Raw genomic sequence first — 26,425 nt, 5'->3', positions numbered from 1 at the left:
AAAAGAACGTATTTTAAAGGGTGGATTAATAGAAAAGGAGGCAGCATTGATTGGGGAGTTTACACGGAACAGGACATATTGGTCTTAGACTGAGTATTTATAGGTGAGATATGTGGTTATAAAACTTAAGAAGCTGAACAGAAAAACATTAATAAGCTCTGGCTCTTCGGAAAATTTGGGTTTTTTGTTTTTCTCCCTTTGTAAACTACTGGCCACCTTGTATTTTTGGTCTTTCAAGTGAATTTCTTCAGTTCTGCATAAGGACTTGTGACCCTTTGTGGCCTACTGCTTGTAATGTTGGCCCTATGTGCGTTCTGTATTCTTCAGGATTCCCAGTCTGTGCAAGCAGCCTGTGCCACTGCTAAAAACTGCTCTGTAAGCATGCTCTAAATTCTGCTTAGATGGGTGCAAATGGGTGACTCAGCAACAGTCTGATGGGGCTGTGTGTCCCCACCTTGATACCTGGGGCTTTGCACAGAGTTCTGAGTAACAGGTTAGTAGGGAATCACCCCGAGTAGTATTTTGCCTGTCAGCTTAAGAGTATCCTCTAAGTATTTCCTGTGGAGAGCAATTGGAGGATTTTTGTAAATGTAGCAAGGGGGAACAGATTGAATTTGTTTCCGTGGCTTATAAGACTAAAGGGAAAGCAGATACCTGCATTCTGCTTTCAGTTACACAGGTGCAAATGTGGAATATTTCCTGATCACAGCTATGTAGATGACTCTGAGGACCTACTCTGGCTTGGTGCAGCATTTTCAGTGCTGAGTTTTAACCTTCTCTGGCTGAATTTGTTCTAACCTGGATCTGTAAAGCTGCATTTTGTCTGGAACAGAAAAACTGCTGAAAGAGAAGATAACTTTGAGTTCTTAAAGCTCCTAACAGCTTAGATTTGCAGAAGTAATGTTCACTGCAAATGCAAGAAAAAAATAAGTTCTCTAAGTTTTTATTACAGCAAAGTAATTTCATCCTGCGGTGCAGTATTTACCTCCTCTTTGTAACCTCCTTCTTGTAACTGAAAGACTTGTGCCAGATTAATAGCTCTTCTCATCTGAAAGCATTGTCTTTGCTAGATGAGGTATGGTAAAATGTGTTAAAGTGATAGGATTCGAGCATTTCAATGAGTAAATTGCTTTCAATATCTTCCACAGGGAAGGAAGGCAAATTATAGGCACATTTATAGTTTGCTTTTGTTTGGACGTGTCAGGGTAGAAACTAAAAATACTTGCAAAATGAGAAAACTGCTTAAGAAATACAGTTTTCTGTGAATGGAAATGCTTTTATGAAGTGTTGTGTGATTTAATTTGAGTTAAAGCATGACCTTGCATCTCATATCATCAGAGTGAGTTGTGTTTGAAAAGCTGTTAGCTAAAGTGCACTTCTGCTTTTCACAAATCCAGTGGTAATTATTTTTCTTTTTTATTTTTTTTTCTTTTTGTTTTCCCCAGCTTGCTCACTAACACATCCCTACCTGCCTGAGATTTTAGAATAAGCATTCTCTCCCATTAGGAAGTGAAAATCTTCATAATGCAGTTGTTTCCCTATAGAGATTTCAGCCCTCCTTCCCCATGCATATGGTGTAAGCCAAAACAACAGATGTTAGAGAATAAAAAGAAGAGAATAGAAAATAGCCCTGGAAGTAATATTATGTTGTTACATTAGTATTTTGCCTCCTAAAATATTAGCAGAATTTAAAAAGCTTCAAAGATGGATTGAATAATAGATCAGAGACTTAAAAAAAAGTGTATTGAGGCTGAAAAGAAGGGGAATGATTTTGTTGAGAATTTATATAGATCAAAGATGCAGTGTTTGTACAAATAAAAGAAAGAGATGGGGGGAAAAGTGTGATTTTGGAAAAAAGAAGCAGCTTAGCTCTCAGTCCTATAAAAAGTGGAAAAATTGATCACATTTAGAAAGATGGAATTTTAAGTGGCAAAATGGGTACTGAATGTGAAGGGAAGGTAGAAGGGTATTTATTGTGTTTTGGCTTATGCTGGTAATCATACCCCTAAGCTTTGTAAGGGCATCACAGCTCTGCCCTCTAAGCTGGGTTCAGGTTCTCCTGGAAAAATAGCACTTTTAGTCACCAGTGAAAATGTCTGGGGATGATGACCATCACTCAAGAGACGATGGAGATTAGGTAGAAATTCTTCCTTGTGAGGGTGGGGAGGCCCTGGCACAGGTTCCCAGAGAAGCTGTGGCTGCCCCATCCTTGGAAGTGTCCAAGGCCAGGTTGGACAGGGCTTGGAGCAACCTGGGATAGTGGAAGGCAGGGGGTGGACCTGGGTGAACTTCGAGGTCCCTTCCAGCCCAAGACCTTGTGTGTTTCTATGATTGTTTTCCCACAAGGATGCTTTTGTTAGTTCTCTGCCAAGCCTGTTCTTACACACCATGAAGAACAGATACTCTGTGTCCCTTCTGTCCTCATGCTTAGCTGTCTTTCACAGCCCTCTCATGTTCAAATTATGTCTTGTTTCCTAAGCTTCACTTCTCTCAGCGAAATCCATTCAGAGTTTCATGCTGTCATGCTAGTGATAGGACTGGATCCAGAAATCCACCTCTTGACTTTGATTTTTCTAAGTCTGTGTAAATTGAAGGAAAACTGAATTCCTTTAGCTCCAACAGGTAATTGCTTCACTAGGAAAATCAGTTGCACTATTAATGATTTTATGTATCATAAAGGAATTGTCCTTGGAGTCAAAGTGTTGGTACCAGGTCGCCAGGGAGGAAGCCCTGAAATTAAAACTTCCCTCTCAACATGCTTCATACTGAACAGGTTCTTGCTGAGTTCTCCCAGCTTGTCTCCTTCCTTTGCTCTGTCCTGCCATGCTTTGCCTGTGGTTTTTCCTATTTCACTTGTTGCTTTTTCTTTGCCTGTATTTTTGCTTACTGCTGGTTTGTGTTTCTGCATCTCCTTGCTGTGGAGGATGCAGACTGCTGGTGCTGGGGCATTGCTGAAGGAAGCTAAACAGGCCAGGCAGGAGGCCTTTAGGAGATGCCTGTAATGGCCAAATCATGCATCAGGATCTCCCTGCCCCGTGCTTGAGAAGCAAGGATGACCTATTGCCTGTAGTGTTGCTTTGTAAAGACAGCTCTGGTGCTGCTGGGAGGCAGCAGATTCCCATTTCCCGCCATCAGAGCTCACTGGGAGAATGTCATATCCAAAGACGTTTGTGTTTAATCTGCATTTCTAATATAAATGGAAAAGAAAACACATATCAGCTAATACTGATTAATTATATCCCTGTGCTGGTGGCCAAGCATGGGGGTGTCATGCCATATAGATTATATGCAACATGTTCTTTTTATGAATCAGCCAGGGAAGGCATCCAAGCTCTTTAAGTAGGTAGGTAAAGGGTTTGGCTAGTTTTCAGGGTTTGAAGCCATCTGGAAAAATTTAACCAAAATTATCTGCTTCACAGTCCCAAGATAAATCATTTTCCCACTTACACAATTGTTCCTCATTAAGCTAGTGGAGTTAGGGCTGATTAAACCCTGATATTATAACTCAGGCTTTTACAGAGCATTTTGTAGATAGCGTTTTCGTGGTGACAGTGATACCACTCTCAGCCCCAGCTGAGAACAAGAGAAATAATAGTTTCATGGAATGGAATAAATACTCCATGAAACAGAAACAATTTTGTTTAGCTCTGTGTGGTTTAAGACATTGTCCTTTCTGACAAATGTTTTATCTAAACAGTTCAATGTGTACTGTACTTACATATTAATATAATATTTACATATTAATATAAGCTAAATATATACTGTATGCAGTAGGAATAACCTTTTTTTGTGAATCAAAGATACAGACATGTCCTACATGTGACTGCAACCATACCAACTTTGAAAAGCAGCAGCAAATAATTCTCTCATAAAAATCAGCTTCATTTTAATGTCTTCTGTGCATTCCTAAGCAAACATTTGTAACTGAGAAGCAGAGGGAAGTAAGACAAAAAATGGATGTTGTTCTTTTTTAAATGAAAAAAAAGTTGGTGAACCTGATGCTGTGTAAATGGGGACATAATTCAGTGATAAGAGATATTCTTACATGTAATAATTTCCAGTGCTTCTCTGCATTCTAGAAAATACAGTGGAAATCGGCTATTTCAGTTCTTGAAAGATCAGTCTCATACTCCAGTATATTGTCCTTGTGCACTTGAGTAGTGTTCTTGACTTAGAGGTCTACTTATATAGGTTTTTTTAGCTTGGACTTCCAGACCTGCCTGTGAAGTGCTTGAGATACATTTGATTAGGATTTGAGGTTAAATCATTTGCATGTTGTAGCTTGACTGAGTGTATAAGACCTGCAGCCAGTTGACAGCGTCACTGCCTCTCTCAGCTGCGGATCTGGGACATCCCTGGGTACGTCTCACAGGCAGTGTTCACAAGATGGAATCCTTTGTTCAGCATTTGCATTTTGCCAACAAAGGCGATAGGTTTTGCCTCCTAGTCCAGTGAGGTTTGTTATGGGTGTGTGATGTATAACCCAGCTGAGTGACATCTGTCTCAGTGCTGAAGTCTAGTGGGTCAGATCTGAGTTTGGGGCTCTGCCTTGGTTCATCATTAGAATCTCCAATGAGCCAGAAACCCCCTTGGTGCCTTGGCTTGCTGCTTGCAGAATCAGGCTGGTGATACCTGCTTTTCTACAGTGCCCCTTGACTGGGGGGAGAATATGTGGTCCAAGAGCACTGCATATAAGTAATTATTGCAACTCAGAGGTCGTTAGAGCTTCGCTTTCTGGAAGAGTGGTCAGAAGTAGAATTTCACTTACTGTGGAACTGGTGAAGCTCTTGAACGCAGCAGCCTGTACATGCAAATAAAACTATGTACAGGGAGAAAGAAAGAAAGAAAATTCTGGTTCCCAGTTGTGTTCATGCCAACTGCTACCCATCCTTCTTTTTATTTCTTTTTAAAGTTTGTTATTCTTCTCCTTTGGAATGAAGTTTTTGAATGCTAAGAATTACTCAAAGCTCATAAAGTGCAGGGCTTAGAGCTACAATAACTAATATTGCCAGGGCACACATCATTATTACTGAAGATGGTAGTGGTGTGTGTGGGTGTCAGGGCACGTGTGTCATTGTGAAATACCAGGGAGTCTTACCAGACATAGGAGGTCTGCAGCAAAGCTAAGCTGGTTAACATACACTCACTTGCATGTACTTTAACCATCTGCCAACGCTGGAAAACTTCATTTTTTCATTAAGTTGGTGCCTTAGGATCTGTGCCCCAATGCAGTTTCTCTGAAATGAGAATGTAGACTTTTCTTCTCAGCGCTGTTTATGCTTTCACAAGTGTGTGGTTTTCACATGCTCCAGCAAAGGTAATGTGTCACATTAAAAAAAGAAACTGAGCCAAGCCCCTTTTATTCCCATCCCATTTTGACCTGGGATAATGATCTTTTTGCAGTATTGGAGAGTTAATACTTCTTTATAATTGATGTGCCCTATTTTGGAAGAGCAGTGATACATTGCACAGTTTCTGTGCATCTTCATTATGCGGGTTCTGTAACATCAGGGTTACATTATGGAGGAGATCTGCAGCCCAGGTGGCATGAGAGGGTCATTTCTCATAGCAGTGTGTGTCCCTGGTGGGGACAGTAAAAGAGATCAGGTGCCTCCTGCCCAGGAGAAACACAGCTCAGGAGGGACAGGCCGTAGTGGCTGGTAGAAGAGCTCTGGAGGATGGTGTGGTGAAAGCAGAACCCCCAGCCTGCACTGCCTTTGGGTTCAACATGGGGTTACAGCTTCTGAGCTAATTCTCACAGCTCTTAAAAACCAGAAAAGAGCACTCAGTTGAACTGGAAGGTTTCTCATCTTCTTTTAGTCCTTTGAAGCTTTTACCATCTTACCTTCTTACGTCCCTTTTTGATTTCATGTCAAGGTACAGATTCTTTCTCTTGCTTGAGGTCCCTGTGCAAAGCCTCTTGTTGTGATGGTGGCATGTTTTGAAGTTTCCCTTTTGTTCTCTGTACATTATTCTTTCATTATTCCATGTATATTATTCTTTGTTCTCTGTACATTATTCAGTCTTGCAGATGCTTATGAATTTACTTTGTAGACTTGAGAAGCTGTTTTGCCTGTAGAGCCTTCTGATACCTGAATGTAACTCCCATCCATTATGTGCATAAAAACATTTAGAAGAGAGCTCTATCTGTTGATACAGCACCCAGCACTGAAGGACTGATCTTGCCTAGATACTCTACAGCTTCCCCAGTAGTAGATTAAGTAGAGTTCCAGGTTATGTTGAAGTTGCAGGTTTGAGGTTGTTTCTTTCATTCCATGGAGGTTATTCAGGGTCTGATTTAGAAATCAGACGATACTATAATACTTATGTCTAAATGCTTATTGAACCCTCCCTTCTGACATAACCCCTTTCTTGTCTGCTGCTAGCAGTTCTTTGTTAAAGTGAGCTGGGAAGTTAACTTTCATTTGGAAGGGAATATATAAAAACAAACTAATGAATTAAGGTGTGATTGCAAAATGTTGCAAGCTCTTTGAATGTTGGGTGCCTGCTTATTTTGGAGAGTTTGCTGGGCTGAATGTAACATGGCTTTGTCTGTGATGTGTCATAGACTTATCAAAGCCAAATTACTCATTAAAATAATGCTGAATTGGAAATATAAAGCAGTAAACCAACGGATAAATAAAAGGTTAGCAGAAAGGTAACTTGATATATGAAACCATAAAAGGGATTTCAGAATTAATGAGGGAGACAATATTTCTCCTGTAGAGACTTTAAGACTTGGTTGAAGTAGTGTAACAGCAACACATTATTTATTTCTTGTGTTGCCTTATTCTTAGGCCCGTGGGACCAGACAGGAAGGAATTAGAGAGCCCTATATTACAATTTAATTGCTTGAAGAAAAAATATTATTTTTTATTGTTAACCATTAGCCGCTTCTAGTTTTATTAAAGTCATAATGTCCATGCTGTAGCACCAATGTTTGCAGCATGCAGTGAAGGCTAGGAAAATTATTCAATTGCTATAAAATCAGCTTAGTGTGGAAAAAAAAAAAAAAAAAGAAAAAATGGAGAGGTGGAACTAGACCACTGGCTGTTCAGCTGTTACAGATGTCTAAGAGCTGTGTTTTCTTCCATTAGAGCTGTGAAGCAGTGTCCTGCTCTTTCACTGAAGAAGTGTTCACATATATACCCACAGTTTTCATTGAGCTGAGCCACTGGCAGGTGCTCGTGCTCACAGTTTGTTGTTTTCTTCATGTTGGCTTGGGATTTCTGTATAATGTCCTGGGCTTGGTCACTAAAAGTGTTCTTGGGGTTTGGCTTTTCTTTTTTTTTAAACCACAGGTTAAAATTGAGACATTATTTGACACCCCTGTTTAGTGTACAAGTTTGGGGTTTAGACAGGTTTGGGGTTTATTTTCTTTTTCTGCAGAGACAGTGGACAATGTCTTCTGCTTTTCTAACTATTGCTCATCTTTCAAAATCAAAATTCTCGTGTGCCAGCTACAGTGTGATGACTGTCCCCTACTGTGTTCTTGGCCTGTGGGAAAGGAAAGACAATATAACTGAGTTTGGCTCACCATGGCAAAAATATTTGGAGGAATGATCTCACACCTGCTTCAGGCTAAAAATGCTTCTCCCATGAGCAGCCAGAATGGCTCAGCTGTTGAGCTGTGGTGATCTGACCACATGGACAGATGTGCAAATCTGAGACATGTCTGTAATGCACAGAGCACATTGGTAATGGCAGCACAGCAGTTCAGCCCTGCATGGATTCACATGGAAGGGTTCACAGATCTGTACAATAATCTGTTGCATTTTTGCACAGACTCAGAACATCATCTTTTCCTCTGAAGCAGGCCAGCAGAATTTTTTTTTTTCTAGAATGTCTCAATCCTTGATCCTTTGCTTCAGTTTCCAGGAGCAACTTCTTGGTGTGATGCAGGGAGCTGGGTCCTTTCACAGAGGTCTCCAGCTGGGAAGGGACCACAGTATTTCACCATCTGATCAGCTCTGTCTGACATGGGCTTAACTCTTCTGATGACTGGGAAGTGAATGGCTTTCCTACCCACAGGTAACAAACACACTTGCAGCAGTGCTTGCAGAAGTGTTGTACCTTCCTGTAAATTCAGAAAAATGTGGTTGTCTTTCTTCTCTTTCCTTGTTAAGTTCATCCCCATTGAGTAGTATTTTTACCATCTGTGGTTAAACCACAGTGAGAAAGGAGCTGGCTGCATTACTGAGGTGATGGAGCTGTTGCAGCTGGGAGCTGGTGATGTTACCTACAGCTGGCTTGGATTCTGTTTTAAACCAAGGGCATCTTCCAATCCAAGAGATTCTTGTGTGTGAAATCCAAATAATTCCCTTTTTATTACAAAGACAGCAACAAGATGGAAGACTCTCTCAAGAGGTTTCAAGGACCTGTAGATCCCCAGGGCAGTTGTGCTAAGCTACTGTCTACTGCTCCATCAGTGGCACAGGGCTGTAGGGTGTACTCCTTCCTAGAGCTGGGGTCTGTGGGCTTTGGCTCATGTTGGTGGCACTTGGTATGTGTGCAGGTCTCCTGAAAGCCTCAGAAATCTGCTTTAGGGATGTCTGTGTGCGTATACATGGATTTATGTGAAACCCTCATGCGCTGCCTTCTGCAAGAGCTGCCTTGGAAGCCTGTGAGCCGACTCTGACTTGTTCAGGAAACATGATCTGCCTGATTTTGTGAAGGACAGCTGAAATTTGAAATGCATTGTGGCCGCTATGACTGACTCTGGACTGTATTTTTTCTAAGACAGAGTTGGCCTGTTGATACCAGGGCCAGCTCTGCTTTTCTATGTTCTCACAAACATTGAACGGGGAAGGTGCACTACTTCTGATGAATACTTCCATTGTTTGCCATGGATCCTGGGCAGTAACTTTGGCCTTACTGGGAAAGATTCCCATTCTTTGATGCTCTGATTCTTCAGCCAACTCCATTCTGTTTGATATAATTTTTAATCAAGTTTTCCTTTTAACTTGTAATGTAACAAGTCCCTAAATGTGTTACTATCCACCAAAGAGGGTTTCTTGGCAGGATTTCCAAACAAAAACAAAACAAAAAACCTCTATTCAGCCAAAATACTCTTTAACGGATGAAGCAACAATTACTTGTGGCTTTGTGAAAATAGACTATATATTGTATATACTGTGGAGCAAGAGACCACGATGTGCGTAGTGATGATTTGAGGTATTGGGAAATTAAGTGATCCATCAGTATTGATGCTTGGTGCCAAGTATTAGTTCAATGCTCCAATTTCCTATGCAATTGAAAGTGGGAGTAGGCTTTCACGAAAGAGGTTCTAGTGGTTAATGCACTGGGCTGGGCCCTGGGAGGTCTGGCTTTAATTCCCAACTCTCTCCAGGATTGCTGTTCAACTGCGAACACGTTACTTGAACTCCCAGTGCCTCAGTTCTCCTCTTTCCCTCCCTCACCCACTTCTTTTTGCAATTCCCTTGGGAGGAACTGTCTTTAAGCTTGTGTGTGCTATCTAAACAAAGGGCACTACATCTCAGTAGGGGCCTGGAGATACTTTGACTATAGAAAGATTTGTAAGTGTTCTGGCAAATACAAAACTGTCATGTACACACGCATGTCAGGCAGGCTGAGTTATGAATGCAGTAACAGGGGAAAAATTAGCAGGCAGAAATGGCAGCCGTTACAACCGCATGTTTTCATTTGGATATCTTGATTATGTGAATATATGGAGCAGCTGCTCCCATCCCAGTCCCTAGCAGTTCTGTTCCACTTCTGCACAAGTTGGGATGAAGACATACTTTCTTAAGAACAAAGTTGTCCTTTCTTCTGTACATTTTGAGGCATAATGCAGGGAGAGGTAGCTAAAGAGAACTGTGAGCTTGAGGGAAAGCACTGTTCTGAACACAGTCCTGCAGCCTGCCCTGGATGGATTTCCTAAGCCTCTTGGCTTCCAGCACCTGTAAAAGGTAGGAAGTCATAGCTACCATGATGTTTCCCTAGACTGTGCAGATTCATTGGTATCTCTGGAGAACTCTGGAGCTGGTGTTTCCCTTGAAGTCTGACTTTATATTAGCAGTTGTGTTCAGTGGAAGTTGAGAGCTTGAATAATAAAGGCTTCTGGGTAGGTTAGTACTGAAGTGCATTTGCAGAAGTTACGCCATCTGACTTACTCCAGCCCAGGGATCAGGTTCCTCAGCAAAGCCTGGGGCCTGGCAAGGAGCTCCCAGAGGCCCTGCCTGCTCTGCTTGCTGACAGGTTTTGGTTTGAGGACAAAAGGGAACAGCTCTGTTGGCCTGACAAAAAGAGGATGAATTTCCTTCCTGCCACCTTATGTTCATTTAAAAGTAGAAAATGTTCCGTAATTCTGTAATAGTTGTTTCTGAGGATGAGCCCTATAACATTACCCAGTATGAGAGCACCAGTTCTGTGTCTATGCTAATTTTGGCTGTTGGAATAGATAAGGAAGCTTTTCCAATGAGTGTCTGATTTAACATTGCAGCCTAATAAAGACAAACATCCTCTCTGAACATGAGTGACACAAGAGTGATTAATTTCATTCAAACCAAGGGATTAGTTTTTGGAATCAAACTCTCATTTTGTCGTGACTAAAATGGTGGCAATAACTACTTTGCAAAGCAGTGTTTCACGCTCGGCCTGTGGGAAGGCAGGATTGAGTGTCATGTTTTGTTTTCATTAGCAGAATGTTTTGTCATTGGACCTAGGCCTAAACAAGGCAGTGACAGAAGGGCTGTTTTGTGCGAGTAGGTTGGGCACGCGTCGCTGGCTGTGTGCATTCTGCAAGCTGGTTTTTACAGAGAGATTTGGCTGCTGGGGTCTGGCCCAAGTGCCATGTCCCTGGATCACAGCTATTGAAGATCACACCAGCAGATACCTTTGGGGCTAAGGAGATTAGATTGCCTGTGTATGGTTCCTTCCACTACAGAAGAGTTTTGCTTTGTTTTGTTTGTAGTAATGGGTAATAAGATCTCTTCTTGTGACTCCTGTTTCTGGAGATCTGAGTAGCAGTGACCATTCACGAAGATAATATGAAATTATTTTAAGATCTTAAACCAGAAGTGCTGTGTAAACAAATGATACTATGCTGGAGTGAGCTTTACTGACCTACTGTAAAGAGAATCTTTCTGCCCTCCTGATAGACTTTTACTATAGATTATCAGCTCAATCCCTGTATAAAAAAATGTCCTGGTTAGACCCTCTGAGTGTTTGTTCTCCTTCCTACCACTCACGGTAGAGTTAAATGGAGTTTTGGCTCACAGAAGGCATGAAGCTGCACAAAAAAAGGAAAGGTGTGGAAAGTTTTTTTTTTACTTCTTGATAGTTACAGGAATTCCTAGTTCTTATCCTTGTATTTCATTCAGATGTGTAAGCAAGTAAATATATAAGCCGAATTAGAAAGGAGTGTGACTCCAAGGTATCCTAGGACTCTAAAGGTAGAGTCTGCGGTGATTATAGAAGCCTTGCTTTTCTAGAAGACTGTTGCATCAGCATCCACAGTCATGCATGCAACTTCCTACCTGTATTTAAAAATAATAACTTGCAAATAAATACTTCAAATTATTGCTGACATACAGATGTAAAAGTGGGAATAGAAGAAATGGCTGTTTTTCAAAGTAAACATTTGCAAGATCTTTTTTTCAGATGCAAGCACAGTATGTATGCTTTCTTTGCCAACGAATGTCTTTAAGGTTTTAGAATAGAGTCAATTTACTTTGTTTTAAATCTCTATGGGAGTTATCTTGATTTCCTGCCAATAGGATCTGTCTGGTCCACAGACTCTTCCTGATGGACAAGAGTGCTACTGTTTGCTTATAGCTGTTGAAAGAATCGTAGAATTGGAAAAAATACTTAGTGCTAGAACTTTCATCTGCTCATTTGACACTGCAGTTAATGAATGTCTCATGTCTTACCATCCAGAGAAGTGATATTTGAAAATCTAACCCGAATGCTCTGTAAAATTTTCACAATTAAGGCAAAAGCATTATCTCATTGAGGACTGAATTCTCCCACCTTGACAAATACGACAGAGGACTGTAGCCAGTTTGCTCATGTAAATACCCAAGTAGACTGCTCCCTCCTAAGTATTCAGTCTTCATCCTCACCTGACACATGCACAGGTGTGAATACAGTGACATGTTTTGTGTCTGGCCCTCAGTTTTGTCCTTGGAAAACCCAGCTTTAAATCTGACCTTGTAGGAGAGAGACTCAAATTGAAGCTTTTTGAATTGAAGATGCCTTTTAGGAGAGGAGTGGTCCACCTCCAGAAGGCCCTGGAGGGTTGATCTTACAGATGGGTCAGGTGTCATAAACCAGATGATGTGAAATTTCTCCATTGCACTGTAGCTGTGAAAATGCCAGCAGTATCCACATGGTTACACTCAGTACACACTTCTTTGGGTGGTTGGAAGCACCTGATCTGTACCTTGGGTAATGCCTGATTTAAACACATTCCAAACTGCAGGTTATGGCACCAACTCAGTCTGCAGCTAGGGATGTATAGACTGGGTTTTTGGCAGGAACTGTCTAACTTTTGTCTGCAATATATAATAAGTCTTTATAGTGTTTAAGACACATAAATCTGATCTCCCCCCAAACTGTCTGTAGTTCATTTCCTCCAAGGTTGGGAGCAGGGGGAAATCCAGGTAAATGGAAGGACAATTTGAAGAGGAGAAAGATCCTGTGAAATCATTTGAGCATGAAATGTTGGATTTGAACAATGAAGTAGCTTCCTTTCCTATTCTATTTATCATTTTAATTGCTTAAAGCATATTTCTTAGAAATAGTCAAAATACAGACTCAGACATATTTATATTTTATGCATCCCTGCTGTTACGATTTTTTGGATGTAAAATGGATCGACAAAACCCATGGAGATGTTTATACAGAAAACATAGTATAATGAAAGTCTTACTGTGAATTTTGTGTTGATAGCATTTGTAATAAATCAGAAGAGTCAATTACTTTACTCTGCTATACACACAGTAACTACTGTCACATTGCATGAAAACATTACTTATCTACTCACTGTAAAGATGCCAACTATCTCTGGATCAAACTGTGCTGAACTATGAAGTCAGACTTCTTATAAGGAGGGAATACTTGCAAATCATACAAATAATCTTCTGATGATAAAGCCAAAGGTTTCTGACAAACTACTTGATGAGGATTTTTCTTACTTGTTGTTTTCTGTACTGAGAGGGGGGAGGGAACCCAAATCAGTTCCTTGAGTTGTTAATGTCGAAGTAGTTCCTTGGGGACATAGAGGGATCAAGCACTGTGTATCTTAAGCATTTCCAGTTTGGCAAAGAGAGTCAAGGCATCAGTCTAGGGGGATGTCCTTCAGGGACAGAAATACTGGGTACGTAATGGACGCTCTTATTTCTAGAAGACTGGCCCTTTCTCAGGGCTTCCTCTGGTGTCAGGCTGAGCAGGGAATGAGGGACTCCAGACCAGTATTTTTAAACAAAAAATGCCTTGAAAGATGTTCGATCTTAGCTCTGAGTAGTCAATGTGGCTCTAAAACCAGTAATGCGTGGCCTGTAGACCTAGTTGAGCATCTCAGTGCAAAATTTAGGCTGTTAGTAACTCTCAGTTTTATAAGAAACGAAGCAATGTCCCTTTCATGGTATGTGTGAACTTCAAAGGCTTTATCTCTAGAACCACCGGAGGCACAAATAAATTGAGGTTCTGGGGCTTTTAATCCCTTCGAAAAAGGGATTATTATAATTATAACCCAAAATTCTTGTCACCCCTATTTGCCCCAGTTTCTTGATACAAGTTCTTCCAAAATACCTGTAAGCTCCAAGTCATCAGTTTTATTCTCATTTTCAAAACCACAAAACCCTGGCGATTTAAGTGTCTCAGCCTGGATTGTAGCTCAGTTTTTAATACGATAGTGTTAGAACTGCGCTTGCTTACAGCTCTGACAGCTGGTAACACCAAAATTAGCATTTGTGCTGTTCTGGACTCCAGCCTTGGCAGAGCCAGCTTAGGTACTGCTGAACGGACTACAAGGACCTTCCTGTGAGCTTACAGTTGGCTTGCAGCAGAAGACTCTGAGTAATCAGGCAATTACAGCTGAAATCAGAATCAGCCACTTGAAGGCTTTTTTGTTTTTGCATTTCTGTTTTGTTTGGAGTTGTTATGTGAGTTTAAAGATCTTGAATCATTTTCTAAGCCTCTGCATTCAAATTGATTGAATACTGGGTGCTATAAAAACATTACTTCAGCACAGATACACTTAGACAACTCCCTTCTAATTTTCTGTAACTGGGTTCGGACACTCCAGCAATCTTTGGTGAAAAGCCATTGGATACAAACAAGTTGTAACTTTTATCCCAATTGGATGGCTGAAGGCATTTCATGTCTTTGTGTAAGAAAGTGGCCTTCTCTAATAATATATCCAGACCATGCAGGGCTGTGAAAAAGTTGCTTGTTTACCATAGCCAGGACTCTGTTAATTCAGTGCCAGAGGGTATTAGGCTTTCCCATTTGAACTGCTGTGCTATTAATGCAGGATCTTTCACTGTACTTTTTACATCTTCCCAAGTTTCATGTGTGCCAAGTTCTCAGAATGGGATTCCTCTTGCTAGATAGAGGACACAGAGGCAAGGTGATGTCTGCAACAAATCCTTGTTGATATGCTTCATCCCTTTTGGGAATTTCCAAAAAAGATAAGTGTTTTCAGAAATGTCTGTTTAGATGAGGAAAAATTCCTATGCAGTGAGTATTAATTACTTACAGTTCTTCCTTCTGTAGTCAGGCTCTTGCAAAGATTGCCATTTTAACAGCACCCTTGCAGCATTATCCATATCACTGGATGTCCCTTAGATCCACACACAACATTCTAATTATTGATGAGATTTCATCACAAGTTTAGCAGGATCTGGCAAATTCTCTATGACTGTTCATATGTTGTCATCCACATACTGTAGACATAAAACCACTAGCTGTCTTTTGGAGAAATCCATTGTTTCATCATCCATAATTGTACAGCGCTTTCCAGAATTTTTCTGAGAAGCATCCCTTATGAGTTATAGAGCCATAATTTCCATTATCTCATGTTGAGTAACTGGATTTGTGAATTTGTCTTGAGTCATTTTCAGCTACTTTGAAATATGAGGATCAGATTCCGTTTGCAACCAAGACGGTTAAGATTGATTTCAACTTTATTCTTTGCTAAAGGGTTTATTTTCAGTTTCTTTAGTCTAGTGGTCTTGCAGTGCAAGCCTTTGTCAGGCAAGATAATATCTCCCACTTAGTGTTTTCATAAGGATCTTCCTGTTTTCTTTTTTCTTTAAAAAGCATTGAAAATTTAGCATTTCACCCACATGTTTGTGGTCTTCTGAACGGTATCAGCTGCTTTGCAATGATCTCAGATAGATTTTAAGATTGTTTTTTCTCCCAGCTGGAAAACATGGATGGCATAACAGCTTCATCTGTGCAGTTGGTCAAAAGTGCAGTTCTTTGGTGCAAGCTACAACAGTAGAAGCCCTGTGTGCCTTGACCACCTTAAAAATCCTCAAATTAGGGATCTGAGCACCCTGTCAAGTAAAGAAATTATATTTTTCTCGATGAGCTGCAGTTTGATTCTGCTCCAGACAGCATTGGATAGAACTGTAACCACCAAAAGCTGAATCTTGCTGAAAGTTTGGTAGGTTTTTTCTCTCTCTGTTTGTTTTTGTTTTTGTTTTTGTTTTTTTTTTTTTTTCCCCAGCAATCAGAAAGCTTAAGTGATTTTCATTTTGGCATCTGGAAGTTACACTGTGTGATTTTATGCTTGTTCAATCACTACTAGCACAGTGATACAGCACAATAGTGGTTTATTTATCCATTAGGTAATCCTGTCTGGAAAAATCAAAGTTTTATAGAAATACTGCAGCATTCAGAAAACTAAAACATCTATAAGGGAAGCATGAAATCCTTTAACTTCATGGGTGTGGGGTTTGAGTCTGCAGAAGGTCACTAAAAAGATGATGGTCTCACCATTGCCTGGCTGGTCACTCCTCATGCAGAGGTAATTCTTGGAGCTTGGGAAGGGAAGGGAAAAAATGGGCAGAGCAGAGGAAGTTGGCCAGACCTACAGCACACACTGCATATCCTTGGGAACACAGCACAGAAAGCCATTTTTGAGAGAAGGAGGACAATAGTGTAGAAGAAATGGGAGACATGGACAGTAAACTTCAGCCAGGCTTAAGTGGAAAGGCCATGTTGGATTGTTCTTCCAGTTGGGAAAAGAGAGGCCTCTAGACATGGTTGCAGAAAGGGCCCATCCACTCATGCGGGTTTTTCAAGAGCCCTTGGCTCCATGGGAGAAGAAACAGCAGACAACATTGAAAACTTACTCATTTGAATTAAAGAAAACAGCAAAGTGCATACCCAAGAGTCTGATCTTGGTGACTGTAATTCATAGAGAAAAGAGAAAATGGTTTATCAGCTTTCCTACTAAAGCTGTCTCTTCCCATTGCCCTCCTTCACATAGAAACAAGTGTCTGCCCCCATGGCAAATCACATGCATCAAAAGAAACACATGAGGACCTCTGCAGCACTGCTTACTCAGGCAGATCCTGTCTCCAGCTGTAAGAAAAATGCTGATGCACCCAACATGCCTTTTGTAGAATTTAGGAGCTGATGCAAGAAGGCTTTATTGGCTGACTGCTTAAGTCTTCAGAGCTAAGAGTTAGAGAAAAGCCAGGAAGAAATGTGCTTTTGGAGTGCTTTCAGTGCACTTTGACTCTCTAGAGGTGCATAGTATCAATAGTGCAAACTGCAGAATTCTTGCTCAGAACTGACCGTTCTATTGTACAAACTTTTTCATGCCTTGAAATGGCACATGCTGATCCCAGATGTTAGAAATAATCAAAGCAATGTGACAACTAGAAAACTTAGTATCAAAAGACACAATCTGATCTGCATTTTAAGTACCTTTTGAAAATACAGAATCAGAGAAAAAAGTTCTAAGAAAATTGAGGTAACTTTTCAAAGGTGTAGTAAAAAAAGTAAAACTATAAAATTACAAATAGTTAAAAGATTATTGAGAAATTTGTTTTATGTAGTTAATGCAAAAAGTAGAATATTTTTAATCTTACTGTGTATTGGCTAAAACCTTGATGACTGTGGAAAATTGCAGATTGTCTGAGAACCAAAGGAAAAGAGCACATCCTTCAAGCAGAGGACTTGTTCTCTGGTGACGTAACTCTGTCATGACTTCTGTAACACCCATGGTCCTGCAGTGATGGATAGTATGGACACATTGTTGAAGTTGCAAATAGATCCTGTTGATTGCAAAAAGTAATACTGTTTTCCCACCTGTACTTAACAGGATTGTTTTCCAGCAGAAAATTTCAGCTCAGCTGTTTATTTTTGCATTCCGTGATTCCATGATAGAGAGGCTTCACGTCTATATTTGTGGTGTATCTAGATAACACAGTGGTTTAGGCCTTTGTGTAAAAGGAGCCTGTAAAGATGTTTGTAGAGAAGTCCTGTTCTTTTCCTCTCTGAGTTATGTGTCTCAGGAATACATTTTTAAGAAAAACTCTGAAATCTGAGTTCAGAACTTTGTTTTTCTTGCTGTAGTAAAGGCAAAGATAAGCCTTACTTAAAATTGTTGTGATGCTTTTAGGCTTCTGGAGAATTGATATTAGATCCCCGATTGATTGGATGTTGATGCAGCTCAAATCCGTCTGTTAGTCTTCCACAACACCAAGTGATTAGTAATGCTTTACTTCAAGATAAAGGCTTGGGATCATGGAAATGTGCTTTAGGACTTGGTGTGTCCTCGGTGTGAGTGGGTCATGAAATGGTCCATGAAATGGCTGTGCCTGTTCTGTGTATGTTACAGAGCAAAACGAGGTGGGGTGTGATGTAGAGCCAGCAGAGCCATTTAGTGCCACTGTGCTACAGTATTTCCCCCTGAGCTGAAAGGTGAATTCAGGGATGTCTCTGGCAGTAAACATGACTGCCACTCACAATTACTTTTAGTAATAATAATAATTTAAAAATAAACTGTTGAGGAGAATTTTTCCTGATTTCTGTGTGCCACAGCACAAGGTTTGACTGCAGCTTTACTTGTTAGGAGGCAAGGCTGAGCTAAGTAAGAGATGATAGACTTGGATTTAATTGGGAAGGAAAGGCAGTAGAAAGCCTAGTTCTTAGCACCATGAGATGACATGTTTGGGACTCTCACACACAACTGGATCAACCCTTGTAGATCAGTGTGAGAGCTTGAGGTGTTGAAGGGCAGAGAGTTTGTGAAATCACCACCTGTGTGGGAAGATTTCTGCTGGGGAAGAGTTGGACACAATTTACACTGATTTGAGGCAGAGTTGTAAAGATAACATCTTAGGGATCCTTCTAATTTCTTTTCCATGAGACAGATACATTTGATTGATACTCCCTGATGTATAAACACCCATACTGGATTAAAGTTCAATATTCTCTATATTAATGAAAGTGGCAGCAAATGCTGAAGGAAGAGTGGAAGGTCAGGCTTGTAGTCAAACTTCCTGCCACTAATAGCGTGCAGTCTGGGGACTTCTTGAATTAGTGCTCATGTTTTATAGACCTTCACCTGTCTGGCTACCACAGTTTTTTCTAGTCAGTTTTTTTAACATATGCATTCACAATATTCTCTGATGGTTTTTCATAGCTTGTATTTTAGTGAAACTCCCCACTAAAAGCTGAACCATTGTGATTACACAAAAACTGCCACGTGATGTTTGCATTTGGTGCCTCCTCTCCTTTGCACCTTACAGGAATGTGAGTGGAGTGGTCCATAATCCATGTGCTGCTTAGTAGTATTTTACTGCTTGGGTTGCACAATATATAATGACATGTTAGGGAAGGAAATTTGTCATTTCTTGTCCTGAAGGAAAGTTGTCAAGGATTGAAATCAGTTTGCTGGTATAAAACTCAAACTTGAGTTTTATAGCATGACCTTTAGGATAGGATGAGATAATTTAAAGAGGCCATCATGCTCCAGCGAAGTCAAAATGGAATGAGAAGTGGGGAGGAATCATTAAAAACATGAGTTCTAAATTGTTTTTGCACTGTGCTAGTTTCAGATATTTGTCCTAACATCTGGTTTCTCTACCACTTTCATCTTGAATCTAAGCTGGATTTTCTTAGTAAACAAGCAGCAAATTCATCACTGTGAGCTTTCCAAAAAGCTTTACAAGTTATTTTAAAGATCTTTTTGGATCTTTTCATTTTATTGCACAATAAGCTTCCATTCATGACTAAAGATGCCTGCTTGAGGTGTCAACAACCATTTTTCTTTCCTGCATTTCAGCCATATTCTGTGAAACTGGACCAAAAAAGCTATTAAATTAGATACGCCAATAGAAATTGATTTTGAAATGGAGAAAAAAATAAATTATTATTCTTTCTGATATCCATACAGCTGTGAATACATCTTGATTCAATTTGTACCAAGCGGTGGGAAAACACTTTTTGAACAGTTTGAAACATTTAATAGTCCTGTGATGCACAGTTGATTTACAGTTGAGCTGTACTGGATTTCAGTGCCATGTGTCTGAAAGTTTGAAGGTATGATATGGAAAGTTATTACCTTCCCTGTTATTCTGAGTAATTGCTCTCTAATGGACTCTTCCAGCTTTGAGACTGTTTTATTGCTTAAGGTAACTGTTAGCTGATGCCAGTTAATACAGCTGTGATTATTGACCAGCCCCTGGGAGGATATTGTCTGTTCCCTGGGTGACAGGAGCCCTGTGTGCTCTATCCCTCTTCGCTTTCAAACAACTCAGAAAATGGAAAAAAAAAAAAGCCCTTTTCCTCTAGGAGTGATAACTCAGGATAGCAGAAACAAAGGCCTTGTCAAAGGGGCTTGGACCATTGATCCATCTAATTGAGAGTCCCGTCTCAGCCTGCAGTGATCCTGGATGTCTCAGGAGGTGCTGCAGTGCTGTGCTTATGGGGTGGTTCCTTTCTGCTGAAGTCTTGTTTATCATCTTGTGATACAAGGAGGTGAGAATTAATTTATTCCCTGCTTACCTTTATACCATTCACCATGTAGCTTGGTCACCTCCTGTTATCTCTGGGTTTGAAATAAAGTTCCAGATCTCTGTGGTTTCTCTTGCTCTGAGGTACATTCTCTGCCTTTGCTTATGTCTGCTGTCCCCTTGTTTGTACAGTGTCCCTTTTGGCTGGAGTTTAACTGCAATGCTGAGAAAGGGTAGCCATGGATACATTGAACAGAGTTATTTTGCTATTTCCATTTGTTTGCAGCCCTTGAGTGCTTTTCCACGGAGTTTGTAGCATGGGCATGTGCCATCTGACGTTCCATGGACTGAAACAGTCCATAGTCCATAACCAAAAGGAGTAATTTTAGGTGCTTGACAAAGGAATGGTTTGGGGGGCAAATCACAGTGATTTCCTGACTGGAAATAGAGCCTGTTGGCCAGCCACACATGTTGGAAAATCATGGATGCAGCTCGTGGCCTTGGATGAACAAGTACCCATCTGATAAGTACTTCATTCAGTCAGGCATGCTTTTGTGTATTTATTCCAATCATACCTTATCCAGTCTGATCCTTGTATTTCATTTTTAGTCTGAGTGAGGAACCAGATTCTTTCACGTTCAAACTTCATGGGAAGAGAAAGGAAATATTTTAAATAATTGAGAAATAAGGTTGCTGCAGCTAGGCCATGAATTACTGAATATTGTATCGAGTGCTGAAAGAAAGTAGAAATACTGAGACTTCTAAAATCATACAAAAGTATCTGGAAGAGGAGTTTTATTTCTTTGTAAGATGCTGGGTAGCTATGGAGGGCAGGTGGCAGTGAAAATTCGTGAACATCAGCAAAAAGATGTGACACGAGCTCTAAAAATACTGTAATTATCCGTATCTCTTTGAATTTGAACAGGTTTGAGCTTGGCAAAAAGTAATTAAAAGTGTCTACAGCTGATGCTTTTAGCCCCACTTGTTCCCTGTTCTTTTCTAGGACATTCTGCCCAGGTAAAAAGAGGGGGGACATCTCTGAGGTTTCCTGAAGTGCTGTTGGCTGTTCAGGTGTGCAGATATGTTCAGGGAAGTATTACAGGGCATGGAGTCAGCTTGTCCCACTCTGTGCGTGTCAGATTTACTGTGAGTTAATGTTCTTGTACTGTCTGGTGTGCAGGCACACTGGGCATACTCACAGGTGGCCTTTTGCTGAATAAATGAAAGAGGAGCCAGTAATTCTTCCATAGAGGTACACAGCTGCCCAGGGGCCTTTGTTGTGGGTTATTCGTGGATAACTTAATCTGCACCAAGGCAATTCAGTGGCCTTCCTGAGGGGAAGAGATACAAGTGATGTTCAGGTTGAGAGGTAAAGAAATGGAACTGCAGAGAGGCACCTGCATCATGCCAAAGGACAAAAAGACAGAAGATGATGTTTTGAAACATGGTGATCCCCATCTATAGAGTGATGCTGAGAACAGAGAGGAGTGTAGCGGGAGGGCAGGGCTGTTACTGAATGATCCAAGCCATAGGAGAGCTGTCTAGTTAACGGAGCAGTAAATCTGAGCTTTCCTGTGTATATTTATTTTCACATCACTATCTGTTTAAGCAAGAAAAGCACATTCTAATTGCACTCTAAACAAGGATTTCTCCTTCAGCATTTTACAGCTGTTTCTTGTATGCAGTGCCAAGCTGATCTTGGTGATGAGATGTTCTAGCACAGCATGGACATGAGCCCAGTGGGCAGATGTTTCTTCTGCTGCGTTTTCATTCACTGTTTCAAGGGGCAGATGAGACTGCTTTACTCCTTCACAAAGGTTTGTAATTCATGAAGCCCATTACTGTGTACAGAGCTGCACATCTGGCATAAAGCACTCTGGTGGCCCAAAGAATGTGCTCGCAAGAAATAAGATGCTTTTATAGTAAATTCTGCAGTCTGATTGGAATTAACTTCATTTAAGACTAAAGAGCAAAGATAATAGATAAGATAATGGATGCTGGAAAGGTGATACCGGGGAGCTGAGTTGAATTACAGTACCTGTGGCATCTCAGAGCAGCGTGAAACGCTTTGGGCTGTAAAGCTGCTGCCTGCAGTTATCAGATCATGTACACAGCGACCTAAGGATTTGATCCCGGGAGTTCGGGTAATGAGGACAGCGTGAGCAGCAGAGCAAGGGCCGTTCGCTCCCCGTGGCAGAACGTGGGTAGAAAACAAACCTTTCATTCCTTTTTCTGTCGGTGGCTCCGAGACGTGCGCGGAGCCGGCACGGCCACCGCGGCTCGGCCACCGCGGCACGGCCACCGCGGCTCGGGCACCGCGGCACGGCCACCGCGGCACCGCGGCTCGGCCACCGCGGCACGGCCACCGCGGCTCGGCCACCGCGGCACGGCCACCGCGGCACGGCCACCGCGGCACGGCCACCGCAGCACCGCGGCACGGCCACCGCGGCACGGCCACCGCGGCACGGCCACCGCGGCACCGCGGCTCGGTCACCGCGGCACGGCCACCGCGGCTCGGCCACCGCGGCACGGCGCTGCTCTCGGGCTGCTCCGCTTCCCCGGCACAGCCTCCGCCCCAGGAGTGTCACTGCCGGCAGCACCGAACCGCGCCGCACCGAAACGCACCCGGCTCCCTCTTCTCGTCTTCATTCATGCGCTTAGCAGCAAAAGCCAGCTTCGCAGAAAGCAAAATTCTTCCCCTTCAGATGCCTGCTGCAAAACGTGCCTTTGAAAACTGTAGCCTGTGTTTATTAATTAAAAAAAAACCAAAAAAACAAAACGAGCCAGTGATTGTGGAGATAAAAATATTCCAGTTGAATAATCAAATGTACCATAAAGTCCCTCTGGACTAAGACATCTTACTAGTGGCATCCCAGCTAAATTTAGAATTTAAAATTAAAACCATTTCTGCTGAGAGGCCAGATCTGTGGGCACTTCTGCAGTTAGTGAAAAGACAAAGATACTTCCCAAAGGTTAATTCAGACACTTAAGATCTGAAGTTGTGGGTCTCTCTCCTGGCTTCTGTAAAAGGCTCTTGTGCTCCCAAATTAGACAGGATGAGTGCAGGACTGAATTTAAGTGTAAAGTTTAAGGTAGGCTGTAGTGAATTGAGGCACAGATTTTGATTAGCTTTCAAAGGAGCTGAAGCCAGGCTGGTACTTTTTGGCACAAAGGGCTGGATAAAGAGTTTTTATGGACATGGAGAATCTCTGTAGAGACTGACAGTAAGTACACATTAATCAAAACTGCTCCAAAATTTATATTTCTTAAATGGAACAGTACGAATCCTGCTGACTTTTAATGGACTTTATATTCCAATTCCTTCTGTGATCCACTGGCCACAGTACATCATAGTCCCTGTATTTGTGAAATGTCCATTTGATCAGTTGGTTACTGCAGAGTGTCTGGGAGAGCCTTGCTGACTTGGTAAGAATCTGTGCCAAGCAGGTGAATGACAGCTCAGGGGAGGGATGAGTTTGATATTACATTTATCTTGGGAACCAGCAGCATTTGGAGATCCACAGTCTAGCTGCAGTGCTGGTTAATACATTGAAGTTTTCAGCTCACAACAAGTCTGAAGTAAGTGCTGCATGCTTTTCCTCACTTCTCTAGGAAGAACAGGGACTCTTATCAGAATGTGACAGGAGATCCCCAGCGGAAGCTTTGGAGTATTCATTATTAGAGAGCAAAAATGACACAGTTATTTTAACAGGTTGTCATCAAAATCATCAGGGACATCATCGTCTGCCAGCTCCACTGAAGGAGTTGTAAGAATCGAGCCTAGAGAAGACCGAGGGGAAAGAAAGCACACTTGAGTGGAGTCAGTTCATAATTCCAATTTATGGGTGTGGAAAAGCATCCCATTTGCTAAATCCTGCTTTGCTTACTTTCAAGTTCCCACACCAGTTACCTGCTGATCTATTCCTTATACAAAATTGTACGGTGAAAATCTCTCTTCATTTGCTCTCATAGCATGCACTGTATTCTATTTATTCAGTTAGAGTGAGAACAGAATTTGGCTGTTCTGTTCTGGAACAATCAGTGTTCTCTATTTCAGCCTAATAAGTACTCATTTAACTTTATTTAAATATTGTAATTTTCTTCTCCTCTGAAAAAACGGGGGGAAAAAGTTCTTTTAAAATTTTGACTCACACCCCAGGGCTTTGTAAAACTGGAATGTGCAATTAACATAAAACCAATTCTTTGGTATCTGAAATAGTGGGGGAAAAGGCAGAACTGATTCTTGGTGCCTCTCTTGTGCAACCCAGCATTCCTTCAGAGTAGAAAGATTCCAGTATTAGTGGAAAGCGTTTTTGTAAGACATCTCAGCCCGTGCCAGCACGGCATGTAATGCACACCAAGCAGCCAGCTCATGAAGAAAAACATGTTTACAGAAACTGAAATGACTTCTTTGTTGTTTACTCGTGCAGAGGAGAATGGCGTCAGGAGTACTTCGAGAGAGAATGTTGCTTTTAAATTGCCACTGAACCAGCACTTTGGTGTGACCAGGCAGAATTTCTGTGACCTTGAGACCCTTCCAGGGGCTGCTGAGCAGATGCCCCATCAAACAGTTGCTGTGTGGCACAGAGAGGGGCATTGTCACCAAAGACACGGCTGTAGGCTGGACTTAACCCTGCCCTGTCACCCCAGGGAGAGTGACTCAGTGCTCGGTCACAGCAAACCCCGCTGGTAACATCACCCACCTCCACAGCGCTGCCAGACTCTGCCATCTGCCTGTGCTGATGGATCCAGCTCACCTGAGCAGTTCAGAGCTCCAGCATGTGATTGAGGTCATCAGTAATGTGTGAAGGTTTAAATGCAGCTGTGCTGCTTGTGCTGGTTCATGCTGACCTTCGATCAGCACGTTGTAGAAATCTTCCTCCCCCTCACAGGATTTTGGGATTCCTCTGGTTATTTCCTGTTCACTTTTATCTGCTCCCCTCTAGGGATCTGTAATCGCCTCTGAATTTTTTTACCTCTGATAGATATGGATCATCAGTACTTGTTAAATGTGGTGTTTGTTTTGTTTTGTTTTCCCTAAAGACCAATTTGTAATTCATGCAGTGGATGTATCTTTTGGCTCCAGGCTTGAGATCCTGGAGATCCCACCCACTGTGGGCACTGGCACTATTGCATTTCTGTTCACCCGGGTGTGGAAGGTGTTTTGAGTATTGCCTGTGGAATCAATCAGATTAGTTACTTGTATCCTTCTTTTTCTAGTAATAGCTGAGTGTTTGCCAGGGTTCCCAAGATCTGTGGGTATGCTGACAGTACCTGGGCAGGAGGCAGCTCAAGGCAGGAGAAGGAAGAATTGTGGCAAAATCAAAACCACTGACTGTAGAGGATGATTTTACCTTCACCTTTCCTGGTAGAACAGCTGCTCCACAGGGCTTCTAGCTAGATGCTGAAGGGGTTGTCACCAAGAGCAACATTAGTGGAAAGTATTTGTGTTGTGAATGTCCAGCCAGCACAGCTCTGAGTGAATAGTGAAGAGCATGACAGAAGTATGTACCTTTTTTTTTTTTTTTTTTTTTTTTTTTTTTGCTACAAGGAGCAGGTAATGGAGAGAGGGGTGATTCACACATGAGTTAGACATCACTTACAGTAAGTGTGTTGCCCTTGAAGAGCTTAATCAGACAATTCTGCAAACACAGCAGAGCTCTTGTAGGACTTGTCATGATTTTTAGGTCCTTACCCTTTTCATTTTCTTTCTGCTCCTGGGTGGTACTTCTTGTCTTCGCTCCATTAGATTTCCTCCCATTTTAGCAGTAGTATTCTCCACTCTTTGCAGCATCTTGTATTACAGGCTCTTCTGGTTCATTTTCATCTTTACATTACCCTTGTGGCATGAAGTTACCCCTGTTTGCAAGTGGGGAAACAGAGGCTGAGTCCCCAGATCCTTTGTCCATTCCTGTTCATCCTTATATACAGAAGTGTTGTATGATGTTCTCTATCCTAAATTCTAAAAAAGAGTTGTTTGACTAAATGCTCCTTCTGCCACTGTGTGGTTTCTCTGTACCACAGGTTTACTAGTGATTTCTTCATATTATCAAGGATTGTATTTTCTGGAGAAACCTGTGTGTAACAGAATAGATCTCCCTGATCAGACTGTATTTTCGTGCTTTCTGTCCTTAATTTCATCCTGTGCACTTACACTCGTGCTTCCCTTTTTAAACAACAAATAACAGTGTATTCTGTAGGATCATTTCTGTCTACTTGCCTTCCTCCCTCCAACCACCTTCCTAGGATGCATCTCCCATTCTTTCTCCTCAAATTATGAAACTTGGCTTTTCAAGACCTAATGTCAGTTTTTCCCTTTATAGGCCTTTCCTCTCCATACTTATTGTTTCTCTGACTAGCTGGAATGATCCCCTCCTTCTCCTGGTGTCTGCTCTGAGGGCAGGAGCTGTTCTGGTGCTTTCTCTTCTTCAGCAGTGGGAGGTGAGTGACTGGACAACCATTACCACATAGATGTCTTGTGCTAC

The 26,425-nt window shown here is 41.6% G+C and overlaps 1 protein-coding gene across 7 annotated transcripts in view; it reads left to right on the top strand.

Moving 5' to 3' along the window:
- GLIS1 (GLIS family zinc finger 1) overlaps window positions 1-26,425 on the top strand; it is a 181,117-nt gene that overhangs the window by 18,842 nt on the left and 135,850 nt on the right. For 2 of the 7 annotated variants that reach the window (XM_068198802.1, XM_068198800.1), the window contains exon 2: window positions 26,264-26,381. The exons of the other annotated variants lie outside the window; for them this stretch is intronic. The gene's annotated coding sequence lies outside the window, so the exon portion shown is untranslated. The remainder of the gene's footprint in view (window positions 1-26,263; window positions 26,382-26,425) is intronic. 7 annotated transcript variants of the gene reach the window in all.

This window comes from Anomalospiza imberbis, chromosome 9 (assembly GCF_031753505.1).
Source record: "Anomalospiza imberbis isolate Cuckoo-Finch-1a 21T00152 chromosome 9, ASM3175350v1, whole genome shotgun sequence".
Taxonomy (NCBI): domain Eukaryota; kingdom Metazoa; phylum Chordata; class Aves; order Passeriformes; family Viduidae; genus Anomalospiza; species Anomalospiza imberbis.
The sequence above is the reverse complement of the archived record's forward strand: the minus strand, read 5'-3'. Positions and strand labels throughout refer to the sequence as shown.